The sequence below is a fragment of the Triticum dicoccoides genome, chromosome 5B, assembly GCF_002162155.2.
Source record: "Triticum dicoccoides isolate Atlit2015 ecotype Zavitan chromosome 5B, WEW_v2.0, whole genome shotgun sequence".
NCBI lineage: Eukaryota > Viridiplantae > Streptophyta > Magnoliopsida > Poales > Poaceae > Triticum > Triticum dicoccoides.
In genome coordinates, this window is record NC_041389.1 from 377177024 (window position 1) to 377189961 (window position 12938).

Consider the following 12938-nt stretch of genomic DNA (forward strand, 5'->3'; position numbering starts at 1 on the left):
CCAGTGTCGGGCTGGTCCTTTGAGCTTAAGGGGAAGATACTTTATGGCGTGTAGATCGTCACTGCGGGCCATGTGAATGTGGAGAAGGAAATCTTCGATCCATACTGCGGGGTCTGTGGTGCCATCGTATGATTCAATGTTTACGGGTTTAAACCCTTCTGGGAATTCATGATCCATTACTTCATCAGTGAAGCAGAGGGGGTGTGCGGCGCCTCTGTGCCGGGCTATGTCATGACGTAGTCCGACTAAGTCTGGTCGGTTGTGTTCGGCCCGGCCGGATTTATTGTTAGCGTATCCGGCATGACGGTCATCGTCACGTGCTGTGGCGCGCCCCCGTGATCCGTAGATTGATCTTGGTTGTGCTGCATTGTTTTCCAATATGTCTCGCAGGTCCTGCGTATTGCCCCGGGCCATAGTGAACTGGCGTGGGGGTTCGGGCTGGTATTCGGGATGATATGTCGTTTTATCCCAGCCATGAGGTGGCCGGTCAGCCGTGTGGCGCTCGAGTCCATATTCCTCGGCTGCTAGGACTTCTGTCCATATGTATGTGAGCAGGTCTTGATCAGCTTGGAGCTGTTGCTGCTTCTTTTTCAGGATCCTCGCAGTGGCCATAAGCCGGCGCTTAAAGCGCTCCTGCTCCACGGGGTCCTCAGGCATGCCGAACTCGTCATCGCCGAGGCTTATCTCGTCTTTGGAGGGGGGCATGTAGTTGTCCTCCTCTGGATATTCGTTCGTCGCCTGTTTGTCTGGGCTGACCTGCCCGTCTTCCTGCTCGGCCTGCTCGAAGGCGGGCTAATCGGGGTTGTATCCATCTTCGGCACCATCCGGATTGTTTTTGTCTCCTGTGCCGGTATTGCTGTGGCGGGACTTGGAGCGGCGCTGACGACGCCCATGCTTTGCTTTCTTCCTTGAGGGGTTATCCTCCATTGCCTCATCGCCATTGGTTTCTTACGGAGTGTCCACCATATATATATATATATATCATATGAAGAGGTGGTTGTCCACCGCCCCGAGGGTGGTGGCTCCTGTTCTTCTCCTACATCGTCGTCCATACCGTCGATGTCTTCGGAGTCGAAGTCAAGCACGTCGGTCAAATCATCGACCGTGGCTATGAAGTGGGCGGTGGGTGGGCAACGAATTCCCTCGTCGCCAACTTCCCACTCGAGTCGGACATAGTTCGGCCAAGAGTCTCCTGACAAAGAGAGAGATTTTAGCGAGTTCAACATGTCACCAAAGGGCGAGTGCTGGAAGATATCCGCAGCAGTGAACTCCATTACCGAAGCCCAACCAGATTCGGCGGGCTTGGAGGTGTGCGGGCTGGAACCTACAGCCGGACACGAGTCCGGGGGTTCGGTGTCGCAGGCTTCCTTGGGGGTGAAGTCTGTGTTTGGCTCTACCGCCGGTAAGGGTGCAGCCTCCGGGGCGGGGTCCATCCACCGGTCCTCGGGCGACGCGATCTGCCCCGGATTTAGGTCCGGGTCTCCTGCAGGGGCAATATCCCGAGCATTGTACGACAGCAGGTCTAAGCCGTGCTCATCGTGACTATCCGGCGCTCCTGGCATAGGCCTGAATCCATTGAAGATCAAGTCCCCACGGATATCGGCCGTGTAGTTTAGGTTTCTGAACCTGACCTGATGGCCAGGGGCGTAGCTATCGATCTGCTCCAGATGGCCAAGCGAATTGGCCCACAGTGCAAAGCCGCCGAACACGAAGATCTGTCCGGGGAGAAAAGTCTCACCCTAGACCACATTGTTGTTGATGATTGAAGGAGCCATCGAGCCTTGCAGCGACGGCACAGAGGAACTCTCAATGAAAGCACCAATGTCGGTGCCAAAACCAGCGGATCTCGGGTAGGGGGTCCCGATCTGTGCGTCTAAGGCCAATGGTAACAGGAGGCAAGGGACACAATGTTTACCCAGGTTCGGGCCCTCTCGGTGGAGGTAAAACCCTACTTCCTGCTTGATTGATATTGATGATATGAGTGTTACAAGAGTTGATCTACCACGAGATCGTAGAGGCTAAACCCTATAAGCTAGCCTATGATGATTATGAATGTTGTGATCGTCCTCATACGGACTAAACCCTCCGGTTTATATAGACACCGGAGGGGGCTAGGGTTTACACGGAGTCGGTTACAAAGAAGGAAATATAATATCCGAATCGCCAAGCTTGTCTTCCATGCAAAGGAGAGTCCCATTCGGACACGGGACGAAGTCTTGAGTCTTGTATCTTCATGGTCCAACAGTCCGGCCAAAGTATATAGTCCGGCTGTTCGGATACCACCTAATCCAGGACTCCCTCATCCCCAACCCCTAGGGTTTCCAACCCTAGGTGCCTTGGGCCCTGGGGGTGCACCAGCCCACTAGGGGCTGGTTCCCACCCTTGTTCAGCCCATTGAGTCGCCCGGGGCAGGTGGCCCCACCCGGTGGACTCCCGGACACCTTTCAGTGGTCCCGGTACAATACTGATAACACCCAAAACCATTCCGGCGACTGAAACTGGACTTCCCATATATAAATCTTCACCTCCGAACCATTCCAGAACTCCTCGTGACGTCCGGGATCTCATCTGGGACTCCGAACAACCTTCGGTAACCACATACAATTTCCCATAACAACTCTAGCGTCACCAAACCTTAAGTGTGTAGACCCTACAGGTTCGGGAATCATGCAGACATGACTGAGACGTTCTCCAGCCAATAACCAACAGAGGGATCTGGATACCCATGTTGGATCCCACATGTTCCATGATGATCTCATCGAATGAACCACGATGTCGTGGATTCAATATATCCTGTATACAATTCCCTTTGTCCACCGATATGTTACTTGCCCGAGATTCAATCGTCGGTATCCCAATACCTCATTCAATCTCGTTACCGGCAAGTCTCTTTAGTTCCGTAACGCATGATCGCGTGACTAACTCAGTAGTCACATTGATCTCATTATGATGATGCATTACCGAGTGGGCCCAGAGATACCTCTGTGTCATACGGAGTGACAAATCCGAGTCTCGATTTGTACCAATCCAACACACACTTTAGGAGATACCTTTTGTGCACCTTTATAGCCACCCAGTTACGTTGTCACGTTTGGTACACCCAAAGCATTCCTACAGTATCCGGGAGTTGCACAATCTCATGGTCTAAGGAAATGATACTTGACATTAGAAAAGCTCTTAGCAAACGAACTACACGATCTTGTGCTATGCTTAGGATTGGGTCTTGTCCATCACATCATTCTCCTAATGATGTGATCCCGTTTTCAATGACATCCAATGTCCATGGCCAGGAAACCATAACCATCTATTGATCAACGAGCTAGTCAACTAGAGGCTCACTATGGACATGTTGTGGTCTATGTATTCACAGATGTATTATGGTTTCCGGTTAATACAATTATAGCATGAACAATAGACAATTATCATGAACAAGGAAATATAATAATAACTATTTTATTATTGCCTCTAGGGCATATTTTCAACAGTCTCCCACTTGCACTAGAGTCAATAATCTAGTTCACATCACTATGTGATTGTAATGAATCCAACACCCATGGGGTTTGACCATATCTTGCTTGTGAGAGAGGTTATTAGTCAACGGGTCTGATCCTTTCAGATCCATGTGTGCTTTACAAATCTCTACGTCATCTTGTAGATGCAGCTACCACGCGCTATTTGGAACTATTCCAAATAACTGCTCTAATATACGAATCCGGCTTACTACTCAGAGTCATCCGGATTAGTGTCAAAGTTTGCATCGACGTAACCCTTTACGACGAACTCTTTTACCACCTCCATAATCGAGAAAATTCCTTAGTCCACTAGTTACTAAGGATAACTTTGACCTCTGTCCTGTGATCCATTCCTGGATCACTCTTGTACCCATTGACTGACTCATGGCAAGGCACACTTCAGGTGCGGTACATAGCATAGCATACTGTAGAGCCTACGTCTAAAGCATAGGGGACGACCTTCATCCTTTCTCTCTATTCTGCCATGGTCAGGTCTTGAGTCTTACTCAATACTCACACCTTATAACACAGCCAAGAACTCCTTCTTTGCCGATCTATTTTGAACTCCTTCAAAATCTTGTCACGGTGTGTATTCATTTGAAAGTACTATTAAGCATTTTTGATCTATCCTTATAGATCTTGATGCTCAATGTTCAAGTAGCTTAATCCATTCTTTTATTGAAAAACACCTTTCAAACAACCCTATATGCTTTCCAGAAATTCTACATCATTTCTGATCAACAATATGTCAATAACATATACTCATCAGAAATTCTATAGTGCCCCCACTCACTTCTTTGGAAATACAAGTTCCACATAAACTTTGTATAAACCCAAAATCTTTGATCATCTCATCAAAGTGTATATTCCAACTTCAAGATGCTTATTCGAGTCCTTAGAAGGATTGCTGGAGCTTTGCATACTTGTTAGCATCTTTTAGGATTGAAAAACCTTCTGGTTGCATCACATACAACCTTTCCTCAAGCAACTCGTCAAGGAAACAATGTTTTGACATCCTATCTGCAAGATTTCATAAATAATGCAGTAACTGCTAATATAATTCCAACAGACTCTTAGCATCGCTACGAGTGAAAAAGTCTCATCGTAGTCAACTCCTTGAACTTGTCGGAAAACATCTGAGCGACAAGTCGAGCTTTCTTAATGGTGACACTTAGCATCATTATCCATCTTCCTTTTAAAATCCATCTGTACCCAACAGCCTTACGACCATCAAGTAGTTTTTCCAAAGTCTACACTTTGTTTTCATACATGGATCCTCTCTCAGATTTTATGGCCTCGAGCCATTCGTCGGAATCCGGGCCCACCTTCGCTTCTACATAGCTCGTAGGTTCATTGTTGTCTAGAAACATGACCTCCAAGACAGGATTACGTACCACTGTGAAGTAGTACGCGTCCTTGTCGACCTACGAGGTTTGGTAGTGACTTGATCTGAAGTTTCATGATCACTATCATTAGCTTCCACTTCAATTGGTGTAGGCTCCACAGGAACAACTTCCTGTGTCCTGCAACACACTAGTTGAAGTGATGGTTCAGTAACCTCATCAAGTCTCCACCATCCTCCCACTCAATTCTTTCGAGAGAAACTATTCCTCGAGAAAGGACCCGTTTCTAGGAACAAACACTTTTGCTTCCGGATCTGAATTAGGAGGTATACCCAACTGTTTTAGGTGTCCTATGAAGATGCATTTATCCGCTTCGAGTTCGAGCTTATCAGGCTAAAACTTTTCACATAAGCATCGCAACCCCAAACTTTTAAGAAACGACAGCTTAGGTTTCTCTAAACCATAGTTCATATGGTGTCATCTCAATGGAATTACGTGGTGCCCTATTTAAAGTGAATGCGGTTGTCTCTTATGCCTAACCCATAAACGATAGTGGTAATTTGATAAGAGACATCATGGTATGCACCACATCCAATAGGGTGCAGCTATGATGTTCGGACACACCATCACACTATAGTGTTCCAGGCGGTATTAGTTGTGAAACAATTTCCACAATGTCTTAATTGTGTACCAAACACATAACTTAGATATTCATCTCTATGATCATATCATAGACATTTTATCCTCTTGTCATGACGATCTTCAACTTCACTCTAAAATTACTTGAACCTTTCAATAATTCAGACTTGTGTTTCATCAAGTAAATATACTTAGAATCTACTCAAATCATTTGTGAAGTAAGAGCATAACGATATTCACTGCGTGCCTCAACACTCATTGGTTTGTATGCGTCAAATGTATTACTTCCAACAAGTTGCTCTGTTGTTCCATCTCACTGAAAACAAGGCCTTTCAGTCATCTTGCCCATGTGGTATGATTTGCATGTCTCAAGTGATTCAAAATCAAGTGAGTCCAAACGATCCATCTTCATGGAGCTTCTTCATGTGTTTTATACCAATATGACTCAAATGGCAGTGCCACAAGTAGGTGGTACTATCATAACTATCTTATATCTTTTGGCATGAACATGTATATCACTACGATCGAGATTCAATAAACCATTCAGCTTAGGTGCAAGATCATTGAAGGTATTATTCAAATAAATAGAGTAACCATTATTCTCCTTAAATGAATAACCGTATTGTGATAAACATAATCCAATCATGTCTATGCTCAATGCAAACACCAAATAACAATTATTTAGGTTTAATACCAATCCTGATGGTAGAGGGAGCATATGATGTTTGATTACATCAACCTTGGAAACACTTCGTACACATATCGTCAGCTCACCTTTAGCTAGTCTCCGTTTATTCCGTAGCCTTTTATTTCGAGTTACTAACACTTAGCAACCGAACCAGTATCTAATACCCTGGTGCCACTAGGAATACTAGTAAAGTACACATGTATATCCAATATACTTCTGTCGACCTTCCCAGCCTTCTCATCTACCAAGTATCTAGGGTAGTTCTGCTTCAGTGACCGTTCCCCTCATTACAGAAGCACTTAGTCTCGGGTTTGGGTTCAACCTTGGGTTTCTTCACTAGAGCAGCAGCTGATTTGCCGTTTCATGAAGTATCCCTTCTTGCCCTTGCCCTTCTTGAAACTAGTGGTCTTACTAACCATCAACAATTGATGCTCCTACTTGATTTCTACTTTCGTGGTGTCAAACATCGCGAATAACTCAAGGATCATCATATCTATCCCTGATATGTTATAGTTCATCATGAAGCTCTAGTAGCTTGGTGGCAGTGACTTTGGAGAACCATCACTATCTCATCTGGAAGATTAACTCCCACTCAATTCAAGCGATTGTAGTACTCAGACAATCTGAGCACATGTTTAACGATTGAGCTTTTCTCCCTTAGTTTGCAGGCTTAAGAAACTTGTCGGAGGTCTCATACCTCTTGACGTGGGCACGAGCCTGAAATCCCAATTTCAGTCCTGGGAACATCTCATATGTTCTACGATGTTTCAAAAACGTCTTTGGCACCTCAATTCTAAACCGTTTAGCATTACGCACTGAACTATCACGTAGTCATCAAAATGTGTATGTCAGATGTTCGCAACATCCACAAACGACGCTCGAGGTTCAGCACACCGAGTGGTGCATTAAGGACATAATCCTTCTGCGCAGCAATGAGGACAATCCTCAGTATATGGACCCAGTCCGCACAATTGCTACTGCCAACTTTCAACTAAAATTTTCTCTAGGAACATATCTGAAACAGTAGAACTAAAGCGGAAGCTATGACTTAATTTGCAAAGACCTTTTGACTATGTTCATGATAATTAAGTTCATCTAATCAATTATCTAGTGAACACCCACTTAGATAGACATCCCTCTAGTCATCTAAGTGATACATGATCCGAATCGACTAGGCCATGTCCGATCATCACGTGAGATGGACTAGTCATCAACGATGAACATCTCCATGTTGATCGTATCTACCATACGACTCATGTTTGACCTTTCGGTCTCTCGTGTTCCGAGGCCATGTCTTTACATGCTAGGCTCGTCAAGTCAACCTAAGTGTTTCGCGTGTGTAAATCTGGCTTACACCCGTTGTATGCGAACGTTAGAATCTATCACACCCGATCATCACGTGGTGCTTCGAAACAATGAACTTTCGCAATGGTGCACAGTTAGGGAGAACACTTTCTTGAAATTTAAGTGAGGGATCATCTTATTTATGCTACCGCCGTTCTAAGAAAATAAGATGTAAACATGACAAACATGACATGCAAATCATAAAGTGGCATGATATGGCCAATATCATCTTGCGCCTTTGATCTTCATCTTCGAGGCGCGGCATGATCACAATCGTCACCGGCATGACACCATGATCTCCATCATCATGATCTCCATCATCGTGTCTTCATGAAGTTGTCTCGCCAACTATTACTTCTACTACTATGGCTAAGGTTAGCAATAAAGTAAAGTAATTACATGGTGTTTTCATGGACACGCGGGTCATACAATAAATTAAGACAACTCCTATGGCTCCTGCCGGTTGTCATACTCATCGACATGCAAGTCGTGATTCCTATTACAGGAACATGATCAATCTCATGCATCACATATATCATTCATCACATCCTTTTGGCCATATCACATCACATAGCATGCCCTGCAAAAACAAGTTAGACGTCCTCTAATTATTGTTGCATGTTTTACGTGGCTGCTATGGGTTTCTAGCAAGAACGTTTCTTACCTATGCAAAAGCCACAACGGTGATATGCCAATTGCTATTTACCCTTCATAAGGACCCTTTTCATCGAATCCGATCCGACTAAAGTGGGAGAGACAGACACCCGCTAGCCACCTTATGCAACAAGTGCATGTCAGTCGGTGGAACCTGTCTCACGTAAGCGTACGTGTAAGGTCGGTCCGGGCCGCTTCATCCCACAATGCCACCGAATCAATATAGGGCTAGTAATGGTAAGCAAATTGTACAAACCATCACCCGCAACTACTTGTGTTCTACTCGTGCATAGAATCTACGCATAGACCTAGCTCATGATGCCACTGTTGGGGAACGTAGAAATAATTCAAAATTTTCCTACGTATCACCAAGATCAATCTAAGAGATGCTAGCAACAAGAGAGAGAGGGGGTGCATCTTGATACCTCTTGAAGATCGCGAAAACGGAAGCGTTACAAGAACGCGGATGATGGAGTCGTACTCGTGACGATTTAAATCGCGAAAGATCCGATATAGCGCCGAACGGATGGCGCATCCACGTTCAACACACGTACAGCCTGGGGACGTCTCCTCCTTCTTGATCCAGCAAGGGGAGAGGAGAAGTTGAGGGGGAGCTCCGGTAGCACGACGGCGTGGTGGTGGAGCTTGTGGTATTTCTGCAGGGCTTCGCCAAGCTCTACGAAGGAGGAGGAGGTGTTGGAGGAGGGAGGGGCTACGCCATGGAAAGGGTGTGGTAGCCCTCCCCTCCGAGACTATTTATAGGGGAAGGTTAGAGGGGGGCGGCCCCCATAGACCCATCTAGGGGGGACGGCGGCCAAGGGGGGAGCTTGCCCCCCAAGTTTGGTGGGAGGCGCCCCCACCCCTAGGGTTTCCAACCCAAGGCGCCTTGGGCCCTTGGGGGTGGCGCACCAGCCCACTAGGGGCTGGTTCCCACCCTTTTTCAGCCCATTGAGTCCCCCGGGGCAGGTGGCCCCACCCGGTGGACCCCCGGACACCTTTCGGTGGTCCCGGTACAATACCGATAACCCTCGAAACCATTCCGTCGGCTGAAACTGGACTTCCCATATATAAATCTTCACCTCTAGACCATTTCGGAACTCCTCATGACGTCCGGGATCTCATCCGGGACTCCGAACAATCTTCGGTAACAACATACAATTTCCCACAACAACTCTAGCGTCACCGAACCTTAAGTGTGTAGACCCTACGGGTTCCGGAACCATGCAGACATGACCGAGACGTTCTCCGACCAATAACCAATAGCGGGATTTGGATACCCATGTTGGCTCCCACATTTTCCACGATGACCTCATCAGATGAACCACGATGTCGGGGATTCAATCAATCCCGTATACAATCCCCTTTTTCCACCGGTATATTACTTGCCCGAGATTCAATCGTCAGTATCCCAATAGCTCGTTCAATCTCGCTACCGGCAAGTCTCTTTACTCATTCTGTAACGCATGATCCCATGACTAACTCCTTAGTCACATTGAGCTCATTATGATGATGCATTACCGAGTAGGCCCAGAGATACCTCTCCGTCATACGAAGTGACAAATCCCAGTCTCGATTCGTGCCAACCCAACAGACACTTTCAGAGATACCTGTAGTACACCTTTATAGCCACCCAGTTACGTTGTGACGTTTGGTACACCCAAAGCATTCCTACGGTATCCGGGAGTTGCACAATCTCATGGTCTAAGGAAATGATACTTGACATTAGAAAAGCACTTAGCAAACGAAGTACACGATCTTGTGCTATGCTTAGGATTGGGTCTTGTCCATCACATCAATCTCCTAATGATGTGATCCCATTTTTAATGATATCCAATGTCCATGGTCAGGAAACCCTAACCATCTATTGATCAACGAGCTAGTCAACTAGAGGCTCACTAGGGACATGTTGTGGTCTATGTATTCACACATGTACTACGGTTTCCGGTTAATACAATTATAGCATGAATAATAGATAATTATCATGAACAAGGAAATATAATAATAACCATTTTGTTATTGCCTCTAGGGCATATTTCCAACAGAACTCGGGCATAGCACCTTTCAAAAGGTTACAACCGCTTTGTGTATGTTGGCATACGCTATTCCGGCGAATCTAGTTGATGACCACTTGGCCATGGATGAGAGTCAAGCCATCATGTGTGTCAAGCGCTGCGAAGTCGGAATTGCGCACGTGTTTGGTCCTTTATATTTGAGAGCTCCCAATGCTCGTGGGTTCCCAAGTATGCTTGGCTCAATATATTGCATGCATTGGAGTTGGAAGAACTGTCCTAAGGCATGGCATGGACAATTCCACGGTCCGGAAAGGGTTCCACTATAATCCTTGAAGCAGTGGGCTATCAGGAGACTTGGATTTTGGCATGCTTTTTTTGGAATGCCTGGATTTTTGAATGACATCAACGTTCTTAATCGGTCCCCACTCATGAATAAGATTGCAAATGGTGAAACTACACTGGTGGAGTGTTGGGGAACGTAGCAATAATTCAAAATTGTCTACGCATCACCAAGATCAATCTATGGAGATTCTAGCAACAAGAGAGGGAGAGGATGAGCATCTTCATACCCTTGAAGATTGCTAAGCGGAAGCGTTACAAGAACGCGGTTGATGGAGTCATACTCATGGCGATTCAAATCGCGGAAGATCCGATCTAGCGCCGAATGGACGACGCCTCCGCGTTCAACACACGTATAGCCCGAGGACGTATCCTCCTTCTTGATCCAGCAAGGGGAGAGGAGAAGTTGAGGGAGAACTCCGGCAGCACGACGGCGTGGTGGTGGTGGAGCTCGTGGTTCTCCAGCAGGGCTTCGCTAAGCACTACGGAGGAGGAGGAGGTGTTGGAGGAGGGAGAGGGATGCGCCAGGGGAGAGGTACGGCTGCCCTCCCACCCCTCCACTATATATATGGGCAAGGGGAGAGGGGGAAGTGCCCTAGGGTTTCCCCTAGGGGCGGCGGCCAAGCAGATTGGATCTCCCTAGGGGAAATCCTAGGGAGACTTGCCCCCCAAGCCAAGCAGGTGGAGGATTGCCTCCCAAGCTAGGTGGAGGCGCCCCACCTCCCCAACTAACGTGGGAAAGGGTGTGGGGGCGCACCACCCCTTAGTGGGCTGGTCTGCCCCTTCCCCTTTGGCCCATGAGGCCCTCCAACACTTGCCGGGGCTCCCAAAACACCTCTCGGTCATGCTGGCCATAGCCTGGTACCCCCGGAACACTTCCGGACTCCAATACCCTTCGTCCAATATATCGATCTTCACCGCTGGACCATTCTGGAACTCCTCGTGATGTCCGGGATCACATCTGGGACCCCGAATTACCTTCGGTAACCACATACTATTTCCCATAACAACTCTAGCGTCACCGAACCTTAAGTGTGTAGACCCTAGGGGTTCGGGAATCATGCAGACATGACCGAGACATCTCTCCGGCCAATAACCAACAGCGGGATCTGGATACCCATGTTGGCTCCCACATGTTCCACGATGATCTCATCGGATGAACCACGATGTCGGGGATTCAAGCAACCCCGTATGCAATTCCCTTTGTCTATCGGTACGTTACTTGCCCGAGATTCGATCGTCGGTATCCCAATACCTCGTTCAATCTAGTTACCGGAAAGTCACTTTACTCGTTCCATAATGCATGATCCCGTGACTAACTACTTAGTCACATTGAGCTCATTATGATGATGCATTACCGAGTGGGCCCAGAGATACCTCTCCGTCATACGGAATGACAAATCCCAGTCTCGATTCGAGCCAACCCAACAGACACTTTCGGAGATACCTGTAGTGCACCTTTATAGCCACCTAGTTACGTTGTGACGTTTGGTACACCCAAAGCATTCCTACGGTATCCGGGAGTTGCACAATCTCATGGTCTAAGAAAATGATACTTGACATTAGAAAAGCTTTAGCAAACGAACTACACGATCTTGTGCTATGCTTAGGATTGGGTCCTGTTCATCACATCATTCTCCTAATGATGTGATCCCGTTATCAATGACATCCAATATCCATGGTCAGGAAACCATAACCATCTATTGATCAACGAGCTAGTCAACTAGAGGCTCACCAGGGACATGTTGTGGTCTATGTATTCGCGCATGTATTACGGTTTCCAATTAATACAATTATAGCATGAACAATAGACAATTATCATGAACAAGGAAATATAATAATAACCATTTTATTATTGCCTCTAGGTCATATTTCCAACATGGAGTTTGTAGCAAATGGTCATACATGCAACTATGACTACTATCTTGCGGATGACATCTATCCAAGGTGGCAAACATTTATGAAGCTTCTGATGGCACCACAAGGTAAGAAAAATCTTGATTTTCACAATGCTCAGGCGGCGGCTAGGAAAGATATGTAGAGATCATTTGGAGTTTTGTAAGCCCAATTCTCTATTGTGAGGGGACCGACTAAATTTTGGGATCAAAAGATCCTTTGGTACATCATGAATGCTTGTGTGACTATGCATGACATGATCATTGAGAATGAGCGTGGGTAAGATATAGACTATTCTTACTATGAGTTGTTGGGGCGTCCCGTGTGGAGGAGGGCTGCGAGGGTGGCCCGATTTATTGCCTCCTATAATGCCATTCGACGTGCCGAAACGCATGATGATCTTTAAAAGGATCCAATCAAGGAGTGGTGTGTATGGAATGAGCGACAAAACTAGTTTGATTTTGTATGCTTGATGTTATATTGTTGAACTATTTGTTGTATTGGAATATAA